The 25,547-nt window shown below is 41.6% G+C and overlaps 1 protein-coding gene across 2 annotated transcripts in view; it reads right to left on the reverse strand.

Moving 5' to 3' along the window:
• The window catches only part of LOC135702720 (alpha-protein kinase 1-like), a 365,060-nt gene extending 340,320 nt beyond the window's left edge, over window positions 1–24,740 (reverse strand). For both annotated transcript variants that reach the window (XM_065223767.1, XM_065223766.1), the window contains exon 1: window positions 23,479–24,740. The gene's annotated coding sequence lies outside the window, so the exon portion shown is untranslated. The remainder of the gene's footprint in view (window positions 1–23,478) is intronic.
• Between the last annotated feature and the right edge of the window lie 807 nt (window positions 24,741–25,547).

Consider the following 25,547-nt stretch of genomic DNA (forward strand, 5'->3'; position numbering starts at 1 on the left):
CGTGTGTTTAAAATATCAGATCAAAAACTAAACAGTCCAACGATTGTTACAGCTTCTTATTTGAGGGGTGCCCATTTGTCATGCAAAACTGGGTTTACTTTTTTTGACCATATTGGGAAAAGGACATCAAATTTATATATTTATAGGGCAACAGAACCACAACTCATAATGTGCCGAATGTGCCTTCAATCGAAGACAACAAATCAAGAAGACTGGCAACTCTTCCATTTTCTCATACGAACGCTATGAGATAGGTACAATCGCGTTATCTGCCGCTCAAAGGTAAATGCTTCGAACGAATTTGATAGGAAAAATTACATCCTCAGAAGAAAGGTTTGTGTATTTGCTCATTTTTCTATGCGTTGCTTCCACCTTCACTCAAGCGCAGCGCTATTGTATCTGTCGCTTGGATTCTGGCAAAGTTGCCAGTTTTCTTGATATGATGTCTTTGCTTCAATGCTACTTTATTTTTGAAAAAAGTAGCAAAGGCATATTTACCTATCATTGTCGATTTTACACGAATTTCAGGAGGGTAGAGGAGAGCATTACGAGCAATAGATGGCGGTAGAGATCAAACGTCTTATTTCCTAGCATTTGACTGAGGGAGGCGACTCTATCTACACTAATAGAATTCCACAATGACGAATTGCCATGTAAAATTCCACATGATTTTCATGTGGCCACTCATAAACAGAATCCCCCCAGAAGCACACATGAAATTTATGAGTCAAATGAATATTATGTGTGGTTACAAATGGTTTTTATGTGTACTGTTCTTTCAGGCGACTACTACTGCCTCTACCCTTAACATAAAGTAGCTACTGTACCTACCCATAGATGTCCCTGTATTATTGTCATTTCTTGTTTTGTAGTTTCCTTGTTATGTTGCAGGACGGTCAAATAATCGTTCTCGTTTCAATATTTCCTTTTATCACACAACGTAAAAATTGGGTCCTATCCGTGCGCGATCATGTACACATTTTAAGTTGCTGGAAAAATGTTGCTTTGCTGTTGTGAGGTTCGCGCACGCTTAGTGACAGAAAGAAGATTGATGAAGATTTTGATGCGAGTAGATGAAATAAGATTTTTCGTAGATTGATTTGCTAGTGTGAGATTTTTCAATCATCTAAAATTAATTTTTACATCTCCACCAGTAGCTACACTTCCAACCGAAATAAGTACATGATGAACAGCATGCATAGTGTATGTCTGTGGATAAATAATACCAATAAAAAAATAGAAACATGTTCTGAAAAAAAATAACGGCACTATTAAATCAAAACATATTGCAAACACTTCACTCCATTGATGTGCACACAAATATATTCCTCCCAACTTATGACATTTATTGTGATGGCCCCGTGACAGTCCGTGCTCGTTGCTGGATCCATACACCATCCTTTTGCCCCCACGCCCTGCTCCACCACACGAGTCCTTTGCACGCGACCAAATGGCGAAGCATGATGAAGAAGTAGGAAAGAACAAAATCTAATTATACTCCAAGTCTTCAGCTTTTGTTGGCTGTCGAATGGTGCTCCTGGTGGTGGCCCCAAACCTAACCTATAAATAGCGACCACCACCGGAGAGCTGATTGAAACAAAAGCACTCTGCCACCCTCACCTCAAACCCGGTAAGTGCTTCCATCCGGGCGTCGGTAGTGGTGCGGTTGAATTTCTCGGCATTCTCGGTTATCCAGCTGGTCCCTGCCTGATGGAACGAATTCATAGAACGCTCTGGAACCATCTCTCGGGCGGTCGGTAAGGATTGATTTTTCTCGCTGGATATTGATTGATTCAAAAATGATGATCGGTGTATGAATTTGATGGAGCCGCGTGGTTCCTTCTTCCAGTTTAGAAGCAGCTCGATTCGAGGAAAATTGGTTCCTTTCGAGGCATCCAGACTGTAAAGGATTTTATGTCATGGTTGTTGAAATTGAGACGCTTCAAAGAACATTGCCTCAAAATAGACCATAACAGGCATAGGAACTGTTTTGGGGGGTTCGAATATTTGTTGTCAACAATGGAATTTTTCGGACCAGGAATCGTTATTTGAGTCCAAGGAAATCAATTCACTTATTTTAGTGTTCATGTTTCAATCGATGGAGACGCACGATGTTTAACCTGTAAGCAAATTACAGTTGACCACTGAAAACTCGTTGCATTCTCCGACTTCAACTGCACCGCACAATCAATCATTGTCAGAGAGGCGTACCCGGCAAGTCAAAGAACAGAGCGTAAAAAGTACTCTCATTTCCTGTTTCTTGTCCCACCCCGGGAGAGAAAACAATTAAACTTTTCATCCGCCTTCGGTGGGTCCACACCGGGATTCCGGTTGGTGGCTAGTAGCGACTAGCAACATCATCAGCACAGCATGCAGCAAAAAGAATCTTCGCTGATGTTGTTTCTTGCAATCAGCTGCAATGAAACAATCCGAAAGTACCCTTGCGGGGGTGTCCAAGACCGACTCTACTCCACCATGTGGAAACTTTACTCTTAACAATTACGGTGTTCTTTGTTTTAGCAATTTGCTGATGTACCTATGTTGGAGTTGCTTGCAGTCACAGTTGTTGCCAGTTGCCACATGAGCTTTTTCTCCGGATGTGCTTCACTCACGGACGGGAACATAGCTATATATTTGAAGATAGTTAAATAGAATACTCTGAAACATAATTAAATTCTGAGTTGATAAGAACTATCACATCATCACGCCCCAAACTACACACTTAGATTTTTCTAACGAGATCGGCTGTGCAAATCTCGGCAAAAAAAGTTTTACTGAGATATCAGCAAACATTTCATTTGTTTGCTGAGATTCAGCTAAGCATTATCCGAGACTCAGCAATCAAATGTCACTTTTGCTGAGATCTCAGTGAAACTTATTTTGCCGAGATTTGCACAGCCGAGCTCGGTAGAAAAAACTAAGTGTGTAGGTCATCATTCTACTTTGTTGCTGAACGATAGTAGAATTCAATCAATATTCATATAAATTTTAATTCTCTGATTTTATAAAGACCATTTTGAAATTGTCCAAAAACAACATTTTCAAAACAGTAATGCAATTGTTAAACTGTAAAATTGTGAAATTGAGAATTGTTTAATTGTGAAATAGTCAATTCAGCCATCAATTTTTTTTAAACGTTCACATCTATTTTCAAAAATTTGGAAACATCAATTATTTTGAAAATTTTGTAATTTTTGTGAATTAGGCGATTTTTTTTTCTATTTTGTAATTTATGTAAATATTGTGCAATTTTATAAAAAAATTCAACGCATTTTTTTTAATTTTGTCAATTTTGAAAATTTTTATTTTTTCCACTTTTATCCATTTCGACAATGTTGCCTATTATATAAATTTTGTCAATTTTGTCAATTTTGATTTTTTTATTTGTTACTTCAGCCATTTATTTTTCAATTTCAATTTAAATAATTTTTTTTTCGTTAATTTTGTGAGATTTATCAATTTAGTCAATTTGATCATTTTGACCAGTTTTGCAAAAAAATGTAGCGAAAGGTGGGACAAGATGGGTCAGCTAGTACATTTGTTAATTTATTTGATTGTTAACATCATCAGGTTCAATGCAACCTCAATGATGGTTTAAAGCTTTAAGGTCCTAAAGACCATGGTGTGTGAGGGAAGACGACCCAATGGGGGACGATGATGAAACAGCTACTGTTTGAACACCATCTCGAATGAACTGTTCATTCGAGACGGTGTTCAAACAGCAGCTGTTTCATCATCGTCCCCCATTGGGTCGTCCTCCCTCACACACCATGGTCTTTAGGACCTTAAAGACTGCCTCTTGTCGAATAAAGTGGAGTGACTATACAAGTCATTTTCTTTCCAATGCCACTTCAACTTACTTATGCTTATATCATATCGTATAAGTCAACCGCCCGCAAGAAATTAAGTACAGTTTGTTCTGTACTCCTGTCGTTGAACAATACCTCACGGATTGAACCAACGACACCGATATCTTCCCTCAATTGTGCTCTTGCCGAGGACTCCACCAATAGATGATTTACATCTAAAACCGCACCGCACCCCTGTCAGTAGGCCACACTGTCGCTAAAATGAGGTCCATGAGTGAGCCGTGTATGACCAATCCTCAGCCGAGTCAGAACTTTCTGATCTCGAGAATTAGGTGCATCTTTCCACTCTTGTGTAGTATTCTTGATTCTACACAGGAATGCATCACGGTTGTTATGCCAAGACACATTCCATGCGTATCGCGAGGTCTGCTTCACCCTGCGAGTAGCGTCACTATAGGGCACCGGAGTTGTCTCAAGCTGAGCAATACAACCCTGTTTCATCTCGCGCACGGCCTTGACCGCATGCTCACCGATACTAACAAATGGCAGACTCGGTCTGTGATGATGACCAAAGCAGACGTGCAGCAGTTTGGACTTCTCGGGGAAAATCACAAACCCAACACCATCTGCCCAGTCAACGACAGACTGCACTGCATCCTGCATTTTATGCCTAACCACCCTACCGTATTTACCTAAGTCGATGAGGATAATATCATCAGCGTATACAATAATGTATACTTCCTTAGGAATGCGTTCAAACACTGAGTTCATCGCAATGAGAAACAGTGTAACCGAGACCCTTGCGGGATGCCATTCTCCAGCAACCTGGAGGAAGAGGTTGCGGTTCTGTAGAAAGTTTTCTACGTAATTAAACATACATCCTTGGAAGTCCCAGCTCTTGAGGGAAGTCAAGATAGGAAGCTTTCATGTCATATCATATGCCTTGGACAAATCGAGGGAGACTACATCTACATGCAAATCTTCCGACGAGGCCTTGTCCAATAAATGATCGAGCTCAGAGAATAACGTCTCCGATCCATAGCCGCATCGAAATGCGTGTTGCTGTGGGTGGATCCGTCCTTGCCTTCAGCTCAGTTGACAGACGACGGTTAACCATCCGCTCGAGTGTTTTTCCCATGCAGCTCATCAGGGCTATCGGTCGATAACCATCTATTAGGGTTTTATCCTTCCCAGGTTTGGGAATGGGAATAACCAACCCTTCTTTCCACTCGTCCGGTATCTGGTCAGAAAGCCAGACTTCGTTCATAGTGTCAAGAAGAGCCAATCGACCGACAAGAGGTAATCTCCTAAGCAAGGGATACCCAATGTCGTCAGGGCCGGCAGCCTTACCAATGCCGCGGCGCAGGGCCCAGTTGAGCTCTTCAAGTTCGAATACCCTGTTGTAGTCTTTAACAAGACTACGCTGCCTGTCACGGCCAATGACTTTACACGCAGGAACTCATCACTGTGATTGCTGTTTACCGACATTTTGGCAAATTGATCAGCAAAGGCCTCACTGATAAGTCCTGGGTATTTCGTGTAATCACCATTCAATTTGATCACCCTATCAACATGTTTATTCTTACCACCGATAGACTTTACCTTTCGCCATAGCTCACCAGAGCTAGTGGTTTCCGATATGTCCGCGGTGAAAGCAGACCATGTATCCTGCTTTGCAGCTTTGATTACGCTTCTAGATTTAGATCGAGCAAGCTGAAACTCCCTCAATCTGTCGGCCCTAGAAGGATCATCAAGCTGCAACCTACGCAGCTCCCTTAGACATTTACGTCTAGCCTTAATCGCCGTATGAACTTCTGTCCCCCACCAAGGGACAGTTTTCATACCTCCCCTCCCTCCAGTCTTTGGGATGTGACGATGAGCGGCCTTACTCAAGATTTGGGTCCAGTCACCTGGTCTCAATACCGGCAGTTGGCGACAGACTTCTTTGCCAGAGCTGTCCCAATCTGCCTTCTCAAGGTTCCATCTAAGTCTTGTCACAGTAGACGGGAGGTCTACAGCCTGTGACAATGAAATAGGGAAATGATCACTTCCATGTAAGTCATCGTCAACCCGCCAGATAAACTGGCTGGCTACATCCCAAGAGGCTATGGCCAGATCAATCACGGACTCTACCTCGGTGGTGGGATCGAACCGAGTCGGTCTGCCATCGTTCAGCACTGAACAACCCAACGTGTCCAGTAGCTGATACAACCTCTCACCACGAACGTCAGTCTAATGTGATCCCCAGGAGGGGTGATGCGCATTCAGATCGCCCACTATCACATAAGGAACAGGCAGCTGAGAGATGAGATCTTGCAGTTTGCCGATGACGTTCACTTCTTTGCCAACCTTCTATACTATTCCTCGGAGCCATGTATAAGCTAACAACAGTCAGCGGAAACTGAATGGTAACCGCAGTGGCCTCCAGTTCAGTATCCAACTGCTCTACCTTATGTGGTATATCTTCTCTAATAGCCAATCCAGTGCCGTGGATGTAGGCATTAATGTGAGGCTTAATTTACCACTTATATCTACGATCAAGATAGTTTGGAGGTAAATCTGCTATCTTGGCCATCGTTTCTTGGAGGTCGATGACACAAGGGTTCAGTTTCTTAGTCAATAGTTGGATCTCAGATAACTTTGATCGCAACCCATGGACATTCCATTGCAGTATTACGTTCTATGGCTCTTTACCATTCTGCCGTGGGACATCAGACATGGTAACTGCTTATTACCGGTAACAGCGTCGCTTTCGCGCTCCGATACCGAGTCTATAGGGGGAGAAGGTGCTGCAGTTTCTCCTCTTTTACGGCTCTTATGGCCACGAGTGTCCTCGAGGCCGGCGGTCTGTTTCCGTTTCCTACGAGTCACGGGAGCAGTAACCTCGTTCTCATCAGAGTCGAGGTTAACGCCTACTCTTTCGAGTTGTCCAACAAGGGAAGCACATTCCATCTCAAGGCGAGTCTTCGACTCCTTGAGTAGTTTGATTTTCCCCTTGCCAAGGGCGACCTCCTTTCGCAGGCTTTCCACCAACTTTTCCAGGAGCTGTTTGTCCTTATCGGTTGGTGTTTCGGCATCAGGCAAGGGGTCGGTGTCAACCTCTTGGTTTAGCACTTTGCCCTCCCTACCAGTAGCCTTTCCACTCTTGGCAGCATTTCGCGCAAGGCTGGCAGGTGGACTAGCACCAACCCCAGTACTCTTGCACTGGGTAGTCCCCTTTTTACCGGTCTTCGCACACTTAACAGATGAAGCTCCGTCTGTTCCCTTGCCCTGAAGGTTCGATTTCGCAGCCCCCTGCCTAGCCTTCTTCTTCTTCTTCTTCTTCTTCTTCGTACCTTTAGGAGGTAAAAAAGACACCTGCTGACCCTTACCAGAGTCAACAGGTGCCGTCCCAGCAGCAACCGCTGCATAGGACTTCCCACTTCGCTCGTCACTGTAAACCTTCTTGGCATCCCCAAAGGAGACACCAAGGTTGGTTTTGATCCTCGGAATATCAGCTCCCTTCACGTAGGTAGGGCACCTACGGTTAGTCGGCTGATGATTGCCTCGACAATTGGAGCAGAAGGCCTTTGCTCCACATTTCTCAGCAGCCGGGTGGACCTCTGAACATACCTTGCACCTGGTCTTGTTCTTGCAACCCATGCGACCATGCCCATACCCATAGCAGTTGTAACACTGCAAGGGCAAGGCGTAGTACGCTCGGGTCTTAATGATGAGGAGAGACCAAACTTAACCGTTTCCGGAAAGCTGGTCCCCTCGAAAGTTAACACCACGGATGAGGTGTCAACCTTCCCCTCGCCACTACCCTTGCAGATTCAAATGCTCCTTCAGAATCTGCTCCGATTCGTTGATGATATTCACACTTGATATCACGCAACGAATTTTGTTCAAGAAAGGGTGTGCACCCACCCGAACCTTGAACCCTTCACTTATTTCAGTGATATGCTTCAGCTTTTCAGCATCAGCAGGATTACTGACCTCTAAAACGTAGCGCGAACCACCCCGATCTGTATGGGCCTCAACGGTATGCCCAGCAGAACGCTGAACCGCTGAAGCCACATCGAGATGGTTCCACACTACATCCTAGGATGAGCTACGAAGCTGTAAGACCAACCACGGGCTAAGGTCAATCGCTTTTCCGGACAACTCCGCCAGGAAGACCTTCTCGACGAACGTTCCAATCTGGATTCGAATTCAGCTGGTACAGCGGATGCATCTGGTCATGATCGTCTTAACCGATTTCCTCGTCTTCGACGGCACGCTTTGCACTATGGTCGATATCGGTGAACCGAGAACGATCCGATTTGAATGCCATAGTCTGATACTTATACTCTTTCGTGAGCCTTACAGCTCATTTCCGAGATGGTATTGATTCGCCATTCCTTAATGACCGGCATAGCGCATGCAGCAATGGACTTCGGAGATTTTTCCACCTCCACCAAGCACATATACGACAATTTCCGACCATGGTCTGGTGCACATGGTAGCAGTAGCTAAAAAGGGTGGTATCAGCACTTCTACTAATGGCTCCTCATTCAAGCCTACGAACATCACTTGAGCATCCGATCGTCAGAGGCTTGAAACTCCATTTTTGAACAAATCGGTTTAGAACATCATGCTTCCGATCCTATTAAAATCCGGCCTCCGGCAGTTGATTTTCAATGATGATTATTACATTACCTGTTAATTGAAAGTGATTTTTTTTTTCATTATATTAGTCCATATTAGGCCACTAATCTACCGATGGAATCAAACGACCGAGATTTACTAAGAAAAATTAAAAACGGAACGATAACAACTATGACGGGCGCCATTGCAATATTTACGTTAATACCTATACACTGAACGAATTCTACGCATTTATCCCGACTTAGTATAAATTTGAAATCGAATTGTAATCAAACCAATTTATAAATATTGACAAACCATTAAATGATTAAATATTAATCATTCATTGTTCAGTTATATTTTGGAGTGTACTGATAGTCCAGTGGTCAATTTGTGGCTTTTAATCACAGTGAACAGACGTTGAGGCTGAAACTAAATTTCTGTAAGAACTTGTGCACAGATTCCTATTCGACTGAAGCGCCACCAACGCCGATTTCCCCACTTAAAAACCCGCTTTGACAACATGATGGCGCTGGCGTTGCACAATTTACACTGGACACTAAGTGCCGGTAGTGCCGGGTGGTTATTTTTCAACCGAAAAGCTATCGTTACTAGCGCTAAATTGGTCGAAAGTGGAAAATTTATAGAGGAAATCAGGAGATGCTAGCGCTACGTACCGGTGACGTTCCCACTTATCTTTACACAAGTTTCTGGTGGAAGTTGGACGTCTGTTCTCTGTGTTTTAATGATCGTAAAATTCTTGGTTCGAATCCAGTCTGTTGCTTTATTTTGTTTTTTTTTTATATCTTTTGGTTTAAAAACTAAAAGTTAAACTTGTGAATTTAGTTCATGAATTCGGGAATCTTGGGTGCGTTACGCAAACATAGTTCATGATATCATGAATATTATTCATGGTGTATTTTCAGAACATGAAAATACGCTATGTTCATGAAATCATGAGTCATTTGCAATAGACTTTCTAACCCGGACGAACAGAAAGGATGACAGGAACAGACAGCATTTTATTACAAATATACATACTGGTTGGTGTCTTGGATAAAAAAATTCGAAAATGGTACTACACAATTCATAATGAATTTAATTTTATTTGATGACATAGACAAAATTAAATGAAAACTACTTGACACCAACCGACGGCTTTTAAACATGAAATAACGAGTCTCTCAAAAGTACACATACGGAGAATTGACACATTATTTCACATTTAGACATTTCTGGAGAGCTTCGAGATTAGGGTGTAATTGCTTTTGTAAACAAACACGCTAATCGCCGATTTCTCGCGAATTAAGCTCAATATTAAAAACTAATAACACAGACAGGTAGAGGAATGATTCTTATTTCATTTGGTATAGTTTGTTCGCGAGATTGAGTTTTTAGCCGTCAGTATGATTGATTCATCACCGAGGCAACCTTTTTCTAGTGATGGAAACAGTCTAATCACTCATCTAATGCAGTTTTGCAAGTTTGTGAAATTCAACCACGACGCGGTTTTATCGCCGTCGAATCGATTTTCTCCGGCACTCATAAGCAGTGTAGCGTTGTACTATAAATTACAATTTCAAGGCCAGTACCCAGTATTGACCGCCATGGCGTACTTTCCGCTCCTGTTTGTGCTACTCGCAGTTGGTGCCCTTCTGCCGTCAAGCCATGGTCAAATCACTGACCTTATAGTTCCAGATTTCAAGGTAACAACAAACCATTAATTAACCAAATGTAGAGTGCACTGAGTGAAGAATCATGCTCCTCACAGGCTACCTGGTTCGATGCAGCTAAATATTGCTACCAAAACGGGTGGATGCTGGGATCGGTCGTGGGAGCCGAGGAGGAGAGGAGAGCCGTTGAATTCGCCCAGCGGAACAGCCCACTTGGGCGGACGAATCCTCGCTTTTGGGTTGGAGAAAACGACCAGGAAACAGAGGCCGAATTTTGTCCTCAGATTACTTTGCTCGATTACATCGTAGGCGATAATGATTGCATGGAGATGTTGTACTTCCTCTGCGAGAGTATACAGTAGAATGCTGGTTTCAGTTGCTAAAATATACAACGTTCGGTAGACCAAATTAATTAGGAATTCAACAAAGAGAATATCCATTTCCACAGACAACAACTGGTTTCACCTCATCTAGTTAGTTAGATTGCAATCTAATCTACGTTCGATGCCTCTTAGTTCCAGCTTGGACCTTGTTCGGGTGGCCTAGATTCAATTTGCTCGTCATCAACTAGTTAATTCCCAGTCCGTCCCCAGTCAGCAGTAAACCGCAAACTCACTCCACTTACTCACGTACAAACACAGCACAGGATCTGGTAGTGCCAGATCCCGCTTGCAAAGGTCATCGCATCCACCGTCGTCGGCAGCTGACAGAAGGCCGGTGAACCGAGAAATAAATTGCCTGGCAAATTATTCATGCTGTAGGTTGAACATTGTGAGTGTGTTCGTCTACAGTTTAGAATTGCTTCCTCCCAGGAATCCGGGATTTGAGCACTCGATTGTTTAGGCTTCTGCCTAGGTGTTTCCAGACTGTCGACGATGACGACAGCACAAGTGTGTGTGTGTGTGTGTTTATGTGATATATAGTTGCTAGATTTGAAATCCTTTTGGACATAAATGTATACCTTAGATGAGTGGGATGAGGGAGAATCAACCAAGAGGCACGAGGGAAAGGTCACACACTCTGTTTGTAAGACAAATCCAATTTGCTGTGTCCCCTGGCGACGACGACGACGACGACGATGATGATGTTGATTATCGAAGATCGAAGTTGTTCCACCGGAGGCATAGAGGAAATTTTTGTAACATACATACCTATACTCACTGCAGTGAACATATAGAGAACCTGACCTTTTAATCTGTCGTTTAATGCTGACTGAATGATTTATGAATTATCGAATTAAACTATCTGTTACTTTAACGTTCTGGATGATCAGGATTTGGAAAAACAACATGTTAAAAAAGTTCACCTGCGCATTAATACCACGTAGTGATAGAATTGAACCGTTATGTGCGTGATAAGTTACCCGGATACAAAGTTTCCATTTAAATAACCAAATTGAAAAATCGAACCACACACTTAGAAATAAATATTTTAACACGTGACGGAATCCATCTTTGACATAAGAGATGAGACGTAAACAAACATGTCAACAAACATTAAGTGCTCCGAGATTGAAAAGTTCGTTGCTCGACGAAAAGTACGTTTGATTGAGCTATATTTCGCATCTGTTATGACTTAAATTTATGTCAAAATTGACGCTCGTATATGGCACTCTTAGAGCACCTAAATTTACATTATTTTTTCCAAGTATGCAGGACATGTTGAGAAATTTGAAAGGTTTTTAACTAATGGGATTTACTAAAAACACAAGATTGTCTCAGATGTCATTTCGATAAGAAGTGCCGTTTCCGTGCAATTTTTTGTTTAAATATCAAAATCGCCATTTTGAAAATTTTAAAGATCCAAAATGGATGAATTTTTGCAAATTATGTGAATCATTGCCCATAATAATCAATTATGCCAAGTTTAATGCAAATCGAAGAAGGTCGAGTTTTTTCGATTCGTCATTTGGTGTGAAACTGCTTAAATAGCTAAATATCTAATTTAGTCGACTCAAAACCATTCAGAAATGCGATGACAATTGTAAAAAAGAATTAAATTCTTTATTCTTTATCTTAATCTATGATCTGTAATGTAAAATTTTAGTTCTTTTATATTTAAACTGGATTTTTATTTTTTATGGACAGAGCGAAAAAAATCTGATTGATTCGCATCTATTGTGCGTAATTGCACAATAAGCATTTTATTTAAAAGTTGATAGCAGCTTGCTCAAAATTGTGTTCATTTTCGTTAAAAATTGTCAAATATTTAGTTGAAGATGCTAATTTCAAATAACAGACTAAAGTGATAATTTTTATACAATAGATGAGGAGATGAAAGTATAGAGTTGATAGTTGCGATAGAGTACGGCAGTGTGAAAATTGTGTTTATAGAGTAGAAAGTGAGCAAGGACAAATTTCATACTGCCGTACTCTAACGGAACTATCAACTCTATACTTTCAACTCCTCATCTATCGTATGAAAAATAACCACTTTAGCCTGTTATTTTAGATTAGTATCTTATACTATGTAACTGTTTAACTTCACAGAAGTAATACAAACAAATAGTTAATGTGTCAAATATTGGTAAAATTTACGTTAAGACCATGCGCGATTTTTCGTTAAAAATGATGACCTTAGTAATTTAAATAATTGTTTAATCGCCTGCCCATTTTTATTTGTATAGGAGATCAATCACATTGAAAGACCCATATAATTGAAAGTTTGGCATCTGAGTTTGATATTTTTTTAAAAATTTATCTCCTTAACATTTGCGGCCAATTTGATGTGATGTGATATGAGGGACTCGGCTGCCTTAGACAACCGTTTTTGCTTGCTGAGCAGACAAACGTGGGATCAATTCCAGGTCCTTTCACGCTTGCTTATCGTGAGTTTTGCAAAACTTGTTTGACAACTCGATCATAGATGGTATGATGTTATATGAGGGGCTTGGTGGCCTTGGAACTACCACTTTTGCTTACTGAGCAGAATATCATGAATTTGATCTCAAGCTCCTGCACATTCAAGATTCGTTAATCCCTTTGTTTCCCAAGTAACAATTTTGCAGCTTTTTGGTTTTCACACTGATTTATATGGCAATAAGCAATCTTTTTAGTTTAAATACAGCATTTAAAAGTGCATCACATTCTTGGTCAGTAGTTCAGAATTTTGCTGTTTTAAAAACCTTTCAAAGTCTGACGATAAAGTCAAAACGGGTCTGGTTTAAAAAATTAATTTAAAGCAGCACTCTCTCCCTGTATAAAACTGTTCAGTTAGTCAATCATAAACCTGCTTGGTATTTTTTATTGATGCCACGACAAAATACTCCATAAAAGCATTTTATCATTATAAAAGCAATTATAAAACCGTTCGGTTTCAAATGGGAGCAAAAAGCATATATTGCTGCTTTTTCGTGTCAATAAAGTGTATCACAACTCCCTACTGTTTACAAATTAAACTAAAAATATGGATCCACCTAGAGACAGAGAACAAATAAATCGTTTGGAGCTTTTAAACGAAGAATCACAAGGAAATGCCAAAGGACAGTCGAATAATAATACTAGCGATAGTAGGAGGAATAAATGTAGCAATGCTGTCGACCGAAAGGAAAAAGACTCCAATTCCAGAACTTCCTGGGAGGCCCAGCAGCTCTGACTGAACCGGTCAACAAATACAGAACAGCCGACTGAGAAGAATGAGTGAATGCGGTTCATGAAGCACTGGAAGCCGTCAAATTAGATTTAAGCATTTTCCTGAATTAAAAATAATAAGTAAAATCAACGATTTCCGAAGGCGGACTTATTTTTTTCGATCTTTTGAAGCATATTTCACATAAGATTTAAGCTGTCACCTAAAAAATAGACCACAAAATGAGAACTGGTTTGATAATTTTGGTAATTAATCATTTTGTCAAGCTTCTGCATTCATGTTCCATCAGATGTCACAGCTGTTGTTTGCGGTGACGTCTATCGGAAACTAGGCACAATCTGTTTTCCTATAATTGTTCACAGAGGACACTGCAGTGCAAACCATGTCTGGTACCTCTATATATGCATTTAGATTATTATTCGAAGTCCCTCCTTTGTTACACATTCTGCACACAAAATAGCTCACCCCTCACATAATTTCCCGCCGAATTTTATGTATGGGGCGGGGCATAAAGTATCTTTTTCGCAGAATATGTAAAAAAGGAGGGACTTCAAATGTTAAAGCAAATACATACAGAGAGGTACCAGACAGGTTTTGTAGTGTCAGGTACTCTATTTTGTAATCTGTGAAAGGGAAATCACAAAACGAGTGGCAACAAAATACATGGCATGTTGAGAGATTGAGGTCGTGAGAGAGAATTTTTCTCTCAAATTTGAATTTTTTTGGCTCTCTGGGGACTGGTAGTAAAGCAGGTAAAATTGTTTAACAATAATTTCCGGGAAAAAACTGAACGACAAAGTCCCTGATTAATTTCTTTAGGTTGTCGTTCATTTTTTTTCACCTGAATATGCACCGAAAGCGAATTATTCCCACTTCTCTCAATTTCTATATGGGGATTTTTATCACTTCCTACCAGCGGAACAGCGCCATCTCTGCGGAAAATGGTCGAACAAAATGATTAATTCTCTCACATTAGATGAGGAAATTTATAGAAGATTGTTGTAAGATTCATTTTTGAACAAAGAATTTGGCAAGAACTGATGATATTTATGTATCCCTTTTTATCTTGATTGATGCTTTATTTTCAGTGCGGTTAGCAAGCGTCAAAGGCAAATGCCATAATTATTTATTTCAAATGGCTTTTATTGTAGTATTGATAAGGATTTCAAATGGTTCTCAATGCTTTCGTCGTATAACCATTTTGCAGCAAATCGATCTTGAAATGCTTCGAAAATATGCCCTTCAAAACCTTCTTCGGGGTGGGAAAACTAGACAGATTCTAGTCTTAATGAGGTTTTGGTGGATATAATAAAGGCAAAACCGTCTTGACCAAAGTTTTATGATTGTTGTTTTATAGTAGCCTTGTAGTATTTCATAAAACGTAAAATGTTACTTGGGTTGTTTCATTTGTGTGATACATGGTAATAACAACAACTTCATATTAAGTAGTGCGTTGTAATATAAGGAGCTCGTTTGTCTAGTGGCAAATATTTTTGCATAAATACTTTGCTTGCAGAAGACCGTGGGCTCAATCCCAAGCTATCGTTTACCAAAACGAATCCTGCTGCAAACCCAATCCTTTCATGCAACATCCCAGTGATTCCTCATAGAAATGCAGAGGATGTCTCGAATTCCAACCATTCCTTTCTTGACTTGCATTCGGGCTCTGGTATTGCCTAGTTTGAGGTTGCCAGTTTTTACACATTGGGGATTGCTAGTCCCAAGCATCTTCTATTGGTTCTGGGTGTAATTACAGCTGTTCTGGCAATAACGGAGTAGCAACATTGAGCTGTCCATAGTTGGGCGTTGTTGAACTTGTAGTACCTGCACAACATTTTACGTGAGTATCCAAGTAGCCATATGATCACAAAAGAACTTTGAATGTAGGTTCAGAGTGAAAATGTCACTAAGACACAATATGGTTAGTTGGGTGTTCAGATGAATTTATTACTTTAGAAACTAATCCTGGTTGTATCTCTTTTTCGTTTGTAACACTATTAGATATTACTAAGTATATCAAATCTATGGCCAACGGCGCCGGTGGTGTAGTGGTAAGCGTGATTACCTCTCACCCCAGCAGGCCTGGGTTCAATCCCAGTCGGCGCCGCCGGGATGTTCTGAGGCATAACATCTCTGATCACGCCTTCCTTCGGATGGGAAGTAAAGCCGTTGGTCCCCGGTTCATGAGTTTGATGGGTCCAGGTGTGGGAGCTTTGGTGCTCAGCACGGAAAACAAGATCGACGGAAAAAACAAACCAAAGGAAAAAAAATCAAATCTATGATAGATCGAGCGTTCATTCTGGGTGGTGAGTGAACCTGAAGAAGAAGAAGCTGACCATACAGTATGAGGGGTACCATAGAGCCCCTTATCGGAACGAGTGTATGGACATCATGGACCTGGTCTATGCTTCAACGTTAACTTCTGTGATGTTTGGTATCACATAAAAGGTAAAAGAGGTAGCACCATCTTCATCTAGATAACTGGAACAACAATTATGTTCCTATCAGAGACGTGTTGGGAACTCGCGATATCTGCTATATGCAGTCGGTTTATGTGTTTCTTCAAATGTCTAGTATAAGAATTTAATTCCTTTGTCTTTTGTCTCTCTTTAATAGTTTTTGTTTGTCTTGTCCCCCGTCTCGATGAGTCTCATCGTCGCCCACTGGTCACCATAGCCGGTCGAACTCCAGACGAAACTAGAACCGCACTACCGTTCATACTGGTGACAACGCTCTGATGAGACAACGAAACCTTACCCCCAAGCTCCTCCAATGATCCTATCCTTCGACAATGTACCTCTCTAACCTCGAGTAAGCCGCGAGTATTCGGCCCAACTCCTACTAGACATAGAATTGATTGAATTTTGTTATAAACAAAGAACAATGAACTATCGGCTCCGTAAAGCTAACGCGATTGAGCCTTCCAAATAAACGAACTAGTTTAAAGAAAACTGGAACAACAATATTTAAACATGCGCATTCAATCTCGACGACTTCTAATTCAGCATGTAAACACCTTTGAACCTTCTTTTTCTTATCCTTCACCTATGCATCTACGCTTCTATGTTGAGTATCAACTTAGCCCTAATTTATTTTCGGCAGATTTCAATCGACTCGCATAATTTTGAATACACTATGCTTCTGATTATTTGATTATTGTATTACATATTACTATAAATTAAAAAGATCAGGGTGATGAGGGACCATCATAGCACCCAATTGAAGCGATTTGGATGGGGAGAGTGAAGATGTCAAGTCGCTGTTGCTAACATTTCGTGGATAAAGGGCGGGCTCTTCTCCCCATTCATTGGGGCATCTTCCTGTTGGATGGCTCGTTTTCTGATCAATTGACTTGCCAAGTTATTGGAAGGAGATTCTTAATTGTCCCAAGGAAATGAATAGGTGAATTGCCTATCAATCCATCCATTCGTTTTAAGCCCTTCATACAGCGATTTGCTGATGACAATCAGAGGTTATAAAGCTTGATCAAATTCAACAGCGAGGAGAATCCATAGCTATCGGTCTAGTTTCCGTACTACAATGTGTCGTAGACCACTATCATTATCGCCAGAAGCATTTGCATTGCATTCGAAACTGTTCCATTAGAAGTTGTGAAAGCTTGAGAGATCCATTTAATTCGAAGTTATTCAATATAGTCTGAAGATGACTATCATCGATAGAAAATAAAACCTTTTCGTTTAAAATTGTGATAAGCTCAATCGATTGGGAGCCATTGAGACTTTTTGAAGATAATTGGCGATACATTATTGTAAGTCAATCAATTTTAAAAGTAATTTTTAATGTTATTGATAAGTTTCATGGCATTCCAGAATACGCTAGTTAAATGTTTATGCTTGAAATTTTAACCTGACAAATATTTGTACCATAAGCAAACATGGATCGCTTCGAATTTGGTTACATTATTTAAAAAAAGCCAATTTTAATTTTCAAAGCATTTACATTTTATAACCTTTTTACGCAGATGTATTCTCATCATTTCCCAAAATACGTAGCATGATTAACTGTATTGATATTTAGATTGTTTATATATATAGCAAATATTGGAATCAGTGAACGAGAATATCTTTGAAAAATTCCGAATTATCTGACACTGGTTATCGAAACCAGAGCGTAAAATTATTGACTGCCTAGGCTGAGTGTGAAAGCACTGCACAATCCATTGCTCTGTGCAGACCGTTTGTACCAAACGGTAAAGGACGAGGCAATGAAAGAGCCAACAAAAACATTCAGTCACTCACGAGCAGGCGACGCACACCGCTTGCCTTCGCTCACACCGCATGTAATTGAGTCATTTTTCCATAGAAAATGTACGCTCAGCAGTGCTGTAAATGTTCATATCATTCGATTGAAGATGATCCAATACAACCATTCAATCAATTCTGTATAAACGAATTCTCACATGACCATAATTTGGAGAGCCACTTGCTAATTCGAAGCTCATTGTCACTGTCAATTGAGTCACTCACTATCATTTGATATACGACAGTGGAGTATGGAAGAAATCCAGCAAAATGGTCCCGAACAGACAAGTTGACCCGATGTCGGATCAATGTAAGGCTAATTTAAGATCGATGTCGACCCAATGTCGTGTTGTTGTCGGGTCCATTTTGTGTTTATGTCGGGTCAACATCGGGTTGGGGTTTGATAGAAGTCAGGTTGGTGTCGGGTTGGCTTTGCTTTTTCGCCGGAATGTCCACCAGAGCTCCGTTTGTGTGTATGTTACACTCAATTGAATGATATATAGCGTTTCTCAAATGAGAATGATCGATGCCTTCGTCAAATGACTAAGCAACTTATATCACCCATTCGGAGGAGGTCCCCTTTGATAGCGAATAGCTACTTTTCTCATTTTCATCAAAAATGATCAAATGATTTTGAGAATGTACAGCACTAACGCTCATTCATTCAAAACAAATAAAGATGAACTAGCCTATGGCTAAAAATCTCTCAAATAAAGAAGAAAAAAATTCAAAACAAATATAGGCAGAATAAACGTGTTGACTGAGCTACTGACTGAGTGCTCGGCTGTCAGTGAGTCGTTTACCTCTCAATCATTCAGACTCACACGAGGTAGTGAATGATGAGGCAGATGGCAGTTCATATTCATATCAAAATGATTCCATGAACCTGACGCACTGATCGAAACTGTAATTGTGATCTGATTTCTTTGTTTGGCTTCCAGTCACATAAAAAGGAAAACAGAAAGTTTATACTCTCTGATTTCCTGTTTATGTGACTGAAAGCGAAGACAACAAATCAAGAAGACTGGCAACTTTGCCAGAATCCAAGCGACAGATACAATGGCGCTGCGTTTGAGTGAAGGTGGAAGCAACACATAGAAAAATGAGCAAATACACAAACCCTTCTTCTGAGGATGTAACCTTTGCTATCAAATTCATTCGAAGCATTTACCTTTGAGCGGCAAATGACGCGACTGTACCTGTCTCATAGCGTTCGTATGAGAAAATGGAAGAGTTGCCAGTCTTCTTGATTTGTAGCCTTCGCTGAAAGCCAAGCCAAGATATCCAAACTATCATCAAAGTCATCAAGTCGGAGTCGGAGTTGATTGATTTAGATGGATCTCAACAGCCCTGATTTGGTTAAACTTCAATTTTTTGCAATTTTTAACCTTTTATCATTCAAGGTTAAGGTCATTTTAGTGTGTCACGGATCCATTTTAAATTTTCTTATACCGTTATAACTGGTTGAAAATTCAAATGCTAGTTTTTATAGCTTAATTTGAATTATCCCGACAAAATTTAAATTCCAGATAATTTGTGCATGAAATTAAAAAAAAATGCCACGTTGTCTGAATGTCTACGACCCACCTGAGACACACAGAACAAACGTTGAGGCACGAAAAAAATGCACAGCTTACACTAGAGACTAAGTGCCGGTAGCACCTAGTGGCAATTTTCAACAGAAAATGTATCGATACTAGCACCAAACTGGTGGAAAGTGGAAAATGTATAAAGTAAATCAGGAGATGCTAGCGCGACTTAACGGCGATGTTCCCACTTTACACAAGTTTCTGGCAGCGGCGCCGGTGGTGTAGTGGTGAGCGTGATTGCCTCTCACCCCAGCAGGCCTGGTTTAAATTCCAGTCGACGCCGCCGGGATGCTCTGAGGCATAACATCTCTGATCACGCCTTCCTTCGGAAGCGACACCTTCGGAAGGGAAGTAAAGCAGTTGGTCCCCGGTTCATGAGTTGATGGGTCGATAGGGGTAGGGTCCAGGTGTGGGAGAGCTGCCTGTCCCCTGGCGTCGGTAGCATTGGTGCTCAGCACGGAAAACAAGATTGACGGAAAACAAATCAAGGAAAAAAAAAACAAGTTTCTGGTGCCTGAGAGTAGCCCTTGACCTACCCGTGGGCCACAACCCGTTGATTTAGAAACGCTGAGCTCGTAAAAGGACCAGCAAACGCACCTAGAACTCTATATGACACACATATAACATTTCACAAGGTTCTATCTGTTTGTATCGATTCTCGTCGTTAATAACTCAGCTGCAAAATCATTCTCCACTTCTATAATAAGCGAAACTAATACACTGAAAATAAAATTTCGTTTATACAACGAAATCGCTCGTTTGTTCTACGAATTTATTCGTTGTTTTCTGCAACGAAATGGATTTGTATATTGTATGAAGCTAGTTTCGTTAGAACTGCCACACTCGCTATAGCTACACCCAACCAGCGGTCCACGAGTGTTGGTTGTGGAAACCGAAAAATGTGGAGTGTGTTAGTGAGGATGGGTAAAAATAACTTCATCATTGGAAGGAATAAATATGACAAAAAATAAAAATAGGCTTTAGACCAGACTCGACTCAGGAACTTTGCGATCGTAAGATCCGTGCTGTATCCATCGCTCTATCTGTGTTATGAGAAATGGTAAAGCTAAAGGCAAATAAGAAGCACTCATGGAGCGGTACTTCGATTTCTATTGCTTTTTCTGCTGCTTGCATGTATTTTTTTTTCTCTTACATAAAACCACCGCGACGAGTAATTTGATTTATTGTGGTAGCTTGCATGTATTGGTCAAACCGACAATATTTCTAAAAAAAATATCCCCTCTCCAACACACTATCAGCACTTTAGGAGACAATAAGCGAAGTTGTTGGTTTGATTGTACGAAGATGTATTTGTACATTATACGAATAAGGCGTAATATTGACATTGCGCCAGATGACAGGAAAAACGAATGTTTCGTACCATTTATGAAAGATGTGTTGTATGTACGATATTCATTTTTACGAAACGGTTTTCAGAGAAATGACGAAAATACATTTTCAGTGTAGCAACAAAGCGATCGTATCAGCTTTTGGTGGTGAATATGTTTACTTACTTAAGGGTCCTGTGCACCACCAGCGGTGCAAAGGGCCAACGTGAAAGACTTCCATCCTGGGCGGCTGCTCGCTTTTGCCTTGACCTGGGCCCAGGTCAGATTTCTATCAACTTGCTTAATTTCCTTATTGAGGCTTCGCCGCCATGAGCCCCTGGGTCTGCCTCTGCTGCGATACCCTGCTGGATTCCAATCCAGCGCTTGCTTGCAGATTTCGTTTCCGCCCCGTCGAAGTGTGTGGCCGACCCACCTCCACTTTTGCTCTCGAATTTCTGTTGCTATCGGCTTCTGATGACATCGACAATGGAGCTCGGCATTCGAGATCCAGTTGTGAGGCCACCAGGCACGAATTATATACCGCAGGCATCGGTTGATGAAGACCTGCAGCTTTTGAGTGTTCTCCGCTGATACACACCACGTCTCGCTGGCGTATAACAACACAGATTTCACGTTCGAGTTGAAAATTCGGATTTTGGTGCGTTGACTTATCTGGTTGGATATCCATACGTTTCGTGAACTCGCAAAGGCAGCCCTAGCCTTCTTGATTCGTGCACCTATGTCGCTCTTGGTCCCGCCGTCCGACGCTATTTGTCAACATCATCAGCCAAATCGAAGTCGTTGAGATGCTCCATGGTGATAGTTCGGTTCGGTACACGGTCAATTGCACCTACCATGATCTCGTCGATTACGATGAGAAATAGTAGCGGTGATAGTATACATCCTTGTCTCACACCAGAGACTACCCGGATAGGGTCGGACAAGGCTCTGTTATGCAGAACTCTGCACGTGAAAGCCTCATACTGCGCTTCGATGAGGTTGACGATTTTATCCGGGACTCCCTTGCGTCTCAGGGCGCCCCACAGATTCTCGTGATTGAGATGGTCGAAAGCTTTTTCGTAGTCAATGAATACCAAATAAAGGGACTCTTGGAATTCATTGACCTGCTCCAGGATGATGCGGAGCGTGACAATATGGTCCACACAAGATCTTCCGGCACGGAATCCTGCCTACTGCCGTCGGAGAGTCGCGTCGATCTTCTCTTGTATCCGATTCAGGATAACTTTGCACAGAACTTTGAGAACAATACACAGTAACATGATGCCTCGCCAATTGTCGCACACAGCCAGATCCCCCTTCTTTGGGACCTTCACTAAGATGCCCTGCATCCAGTCGGCCGGAAAAGTCGCGGTGTCCCAGATATTACAGAATAGTTGATGCAACATTTGTGCGGATAGCATGGGGTCAGCTTTGAGCATCTCTGCTGATATGCGATCGACCCCTGGAGCCTTGTTGGATTTCATGCTTCAGATAGCTGCTTCAATCTCCTGCAGTGATGAGGCCTCGGAATTGACGCGAGTGATGCGCTGCACCCTAGGCGGATCATGCCGAGATGTTGATGGCTGGTTGGCCGTCGAAACTTGAAGAAGTTGTTCGAAGTGCTCAAACCAGCGTTTCAGCTGGTCAGTGGGGTCGGTAAGCAATTGTCCAGTCGTGTCGTGGTGAATATGGGAATCCTCAAAAGTGTGATGAGAGCTGAAATTTTCGCCGTAAGCATAGGAAGAGTACAATATTTTCACCTTTCCTGATTAATTTATCCAACGCAGGTGGTTGTAATCGTCATCCAGGTGGAATATTTTGTTATCTGTAGCGATATTGCAGTGATCCGGCTGGTACTTCCACATATTTTTGTTGATAAAAATGAACATTCATAAAACTATCCCAGCGGTTATGATCTTCCGAATTTGTAATGCATGGTTATTTGAGCTGTAAATCAGTTTAGATCTGTGGATAATCGTAAAATAAGACCACTCCCGATGGAAATTTGCAAGATGTGCAATAAAATATACATTATTTAGAGTTTTCAAAATCGTTATTTTGATGTAAACAGACGGTTTGGATGAAATTTCCTCTCAAAATCACCTGGCGCACTCTACATGGATGGTGGATCAAAAACGCTAATTGGACACTGTATCAAAACTTTCTTTATCGAACTATGTGGCAAAAATAGCACGAAATCTGTTTATATAGCCGTGGTTGTCAAAAGAGAAAGTCTAAGAAGAGTTATTACTAAAAGAGAAAACCCATGAAGAGAATCAATAGTCCCTTATTATTTGAAACGCTAAATATAACATTAGTAAACAAACAAACACACTCAGTTGCGTGCTCTACACAGATAACATCCCCGTAGAAGTATGAACGCTGCTTGGGTCGACAAGAATACGTAAAATCCCCTAGAACCTGTTATTTTCCTTGGCGAATTGCCAATAAATTTCACCGAGCTCAGCAGGATCAAACTCGAACCGATTAAAGCTTAAATTGAAATTGAATTCTGACGTTGTTGTGTCCGGTTCATTGAACCGAATGAGCTAGCAACACATATGAACACACACATGTCCAATCCAAAAGGGGAACGAAAAGGGATCATCATAGCCACTCACCTCTCCTTAGGGCTGCTTAGCCGCCCGTTTGTTCTTAAACGTTCACCGCAATATGATGCAAATACCCTTCAGCACCCGACCTTCAGCAGACGAACTCCAGCGAGCGTACGAGTGAAAGAGAGCGAGGGAAGCTTCCTTATATCCTTTCTAGTTCTGCTAGCTCGCTTGCACCCTGCTGCGTATCCCATGAAATTACGGCTCAAAGCTTGTTATCTTTTCATTTGCACATTTCGCAGAAAGAGCAACTTTTTCACATCGACATAAAACACCATAATGACGCACACACAAACACATGCCCCGCAAGGGGGACACTTTCACTTTAATACTCGGAACCAGTATCGATATTTACTTTGACCAGTATAGGGATCGAATTTTCCACCTAATGGCACACTCACAGCCTACCCAGCCTCACTTATCGAAGGTGGAAACCACCTGCCGAAGATGACTACTACGATGTGCGCGATGATGGATTATCAGTAATCGAAGAATGTATGTTTACATCATTGTGGGCATCGAGGGGGTAGGAAATCACTGTCGCACGACGCGGGTGTCTGCACAATATTTACACTTGGTTTGATATATATTTTGCGATAACTTGCTCTCCCCTTTGCTGCTCACACCATCAAAGGCTTTTCCTGCTAGCATGCGGTGCCGCCGTTTGAGCCTCACGCGATACACACAACACTTCCTGTCGCACCTTCGTCGGCGCTAAATACATCAATTTTCCATCACTCCGCTATATTAATCACTTTTTTTTCCCTCGAGATTCGCCGTCCCGATCCCTCAGAGGGTTGATTCTCCGCCGTTCTTCCTACAGACGGAGTCACTACAAGACGTACGAAGAATCGACGCTTTATCCTTTCAGGTTCGTGTTTTTCATGTGACCGAGTTGTAGGAAAGTGGAAACTTTCAATCCCTAACCACACAAGGGACGTGCAGACAAATTTGGAAATCAAAATCCTTGACAGGAATCTTTCTCTCCCACTTACCGCACCCACTTCCCCATCCTGCAAGTCATCGCTATTCTCACTCTCACCATAGCTGTACTTTTACGCTACACAAATTCCTTCAGGCTATTCACTTTTGTCGGCCCGGATTATCCCGCACAAATCAGGTCGTTTAATTCCTCCATTTTCAACAATGAAACGACTCACTCCTTCGAGTATGACTCAATCAGGGGTCTAGAAAACCACCTTCCATTTGAGTGACAGTAGCCCAATGGAAAAAAAAGAAAACTGTTTCCGACACACCGCCACTTACGATCGCACCGAACACGACATCGAGCCAGTCTGAGTCTGGCAAAGCTAGATGAAAACTGAAAATGGGAATTTTCCCCAACCCCGACCGGAGTGAGAAAATGTCGATTTTTCTCTCGCCCGCATCTCACGACTGGGAAAGCAACATTTTCCCCAAATGCGAAAACGGGATCAATCTAGACAGCCACGCTCTCACAAAAATGATGGCTGAGAAAATCGACGATGCTACCACACGCATACTGCAATCGCTCCTGCCGTGCAGCACAACCACCAGAATGCAAATGTTTTCAGTTTTCACTCGGAACGAGAAATCGGAAAAAGCACTGTCACAATGTTGCAAACATGACACCAACACACACCCAGTCCTACCATAGCTCAAGAGTCCTTCTCTCGGAGAGATGAATAATTCATCAAACTCCAAGAGGGTTGCAGGGGGTGAGAGAAAACTCACGTTTTCCTTCCTTTGGGGAGGAAAAAGCACGGGAAATAAATGTCATCTATCAAAGAGAACGCGATGCGGCGAGTGAGTGAGTAGCAGTCACAGCGTGCGTAAAAACACTCAAAAAAAATGAAATGGAAAAACAGACGCCAAAGAGAAAAACATTCGAGAGAGGAAAAAAAATCGATCGATATGTTTTCCTACCCTCGTTCGGTGGGAATCGTCACCACGGCCGCCTGCTACCACTTGTCCTTTTTGCTTTTTTTTTTGTTTTAGCTGCCTATGCTTATTCTCTTGGGTTTCACCTTCTCCTCCTCGCCGCCGTCATCGTCATCGTCTCTGCTATCTATTTATCATTGGCTTTTCTAGCTCAT

Source organism: Ochlerotatus camptorhynchus, unplaced genomic scaffold (assembly GCF_037179485.1).
Source record: "Ochlerotatus camptorhynchus isolate MF236.1 unplaced genomic scaffold, CSIRO-AGI_Acam_v1.1 ptg000196l, whole genome shotgun sequence".
Lineage (NCBI taxonomy): Eukaryota > Metazoa > Arthropoda > Insecta > Diptera > Culicidae > Ochlerotatus > Ochlerotatus camptorhynchus.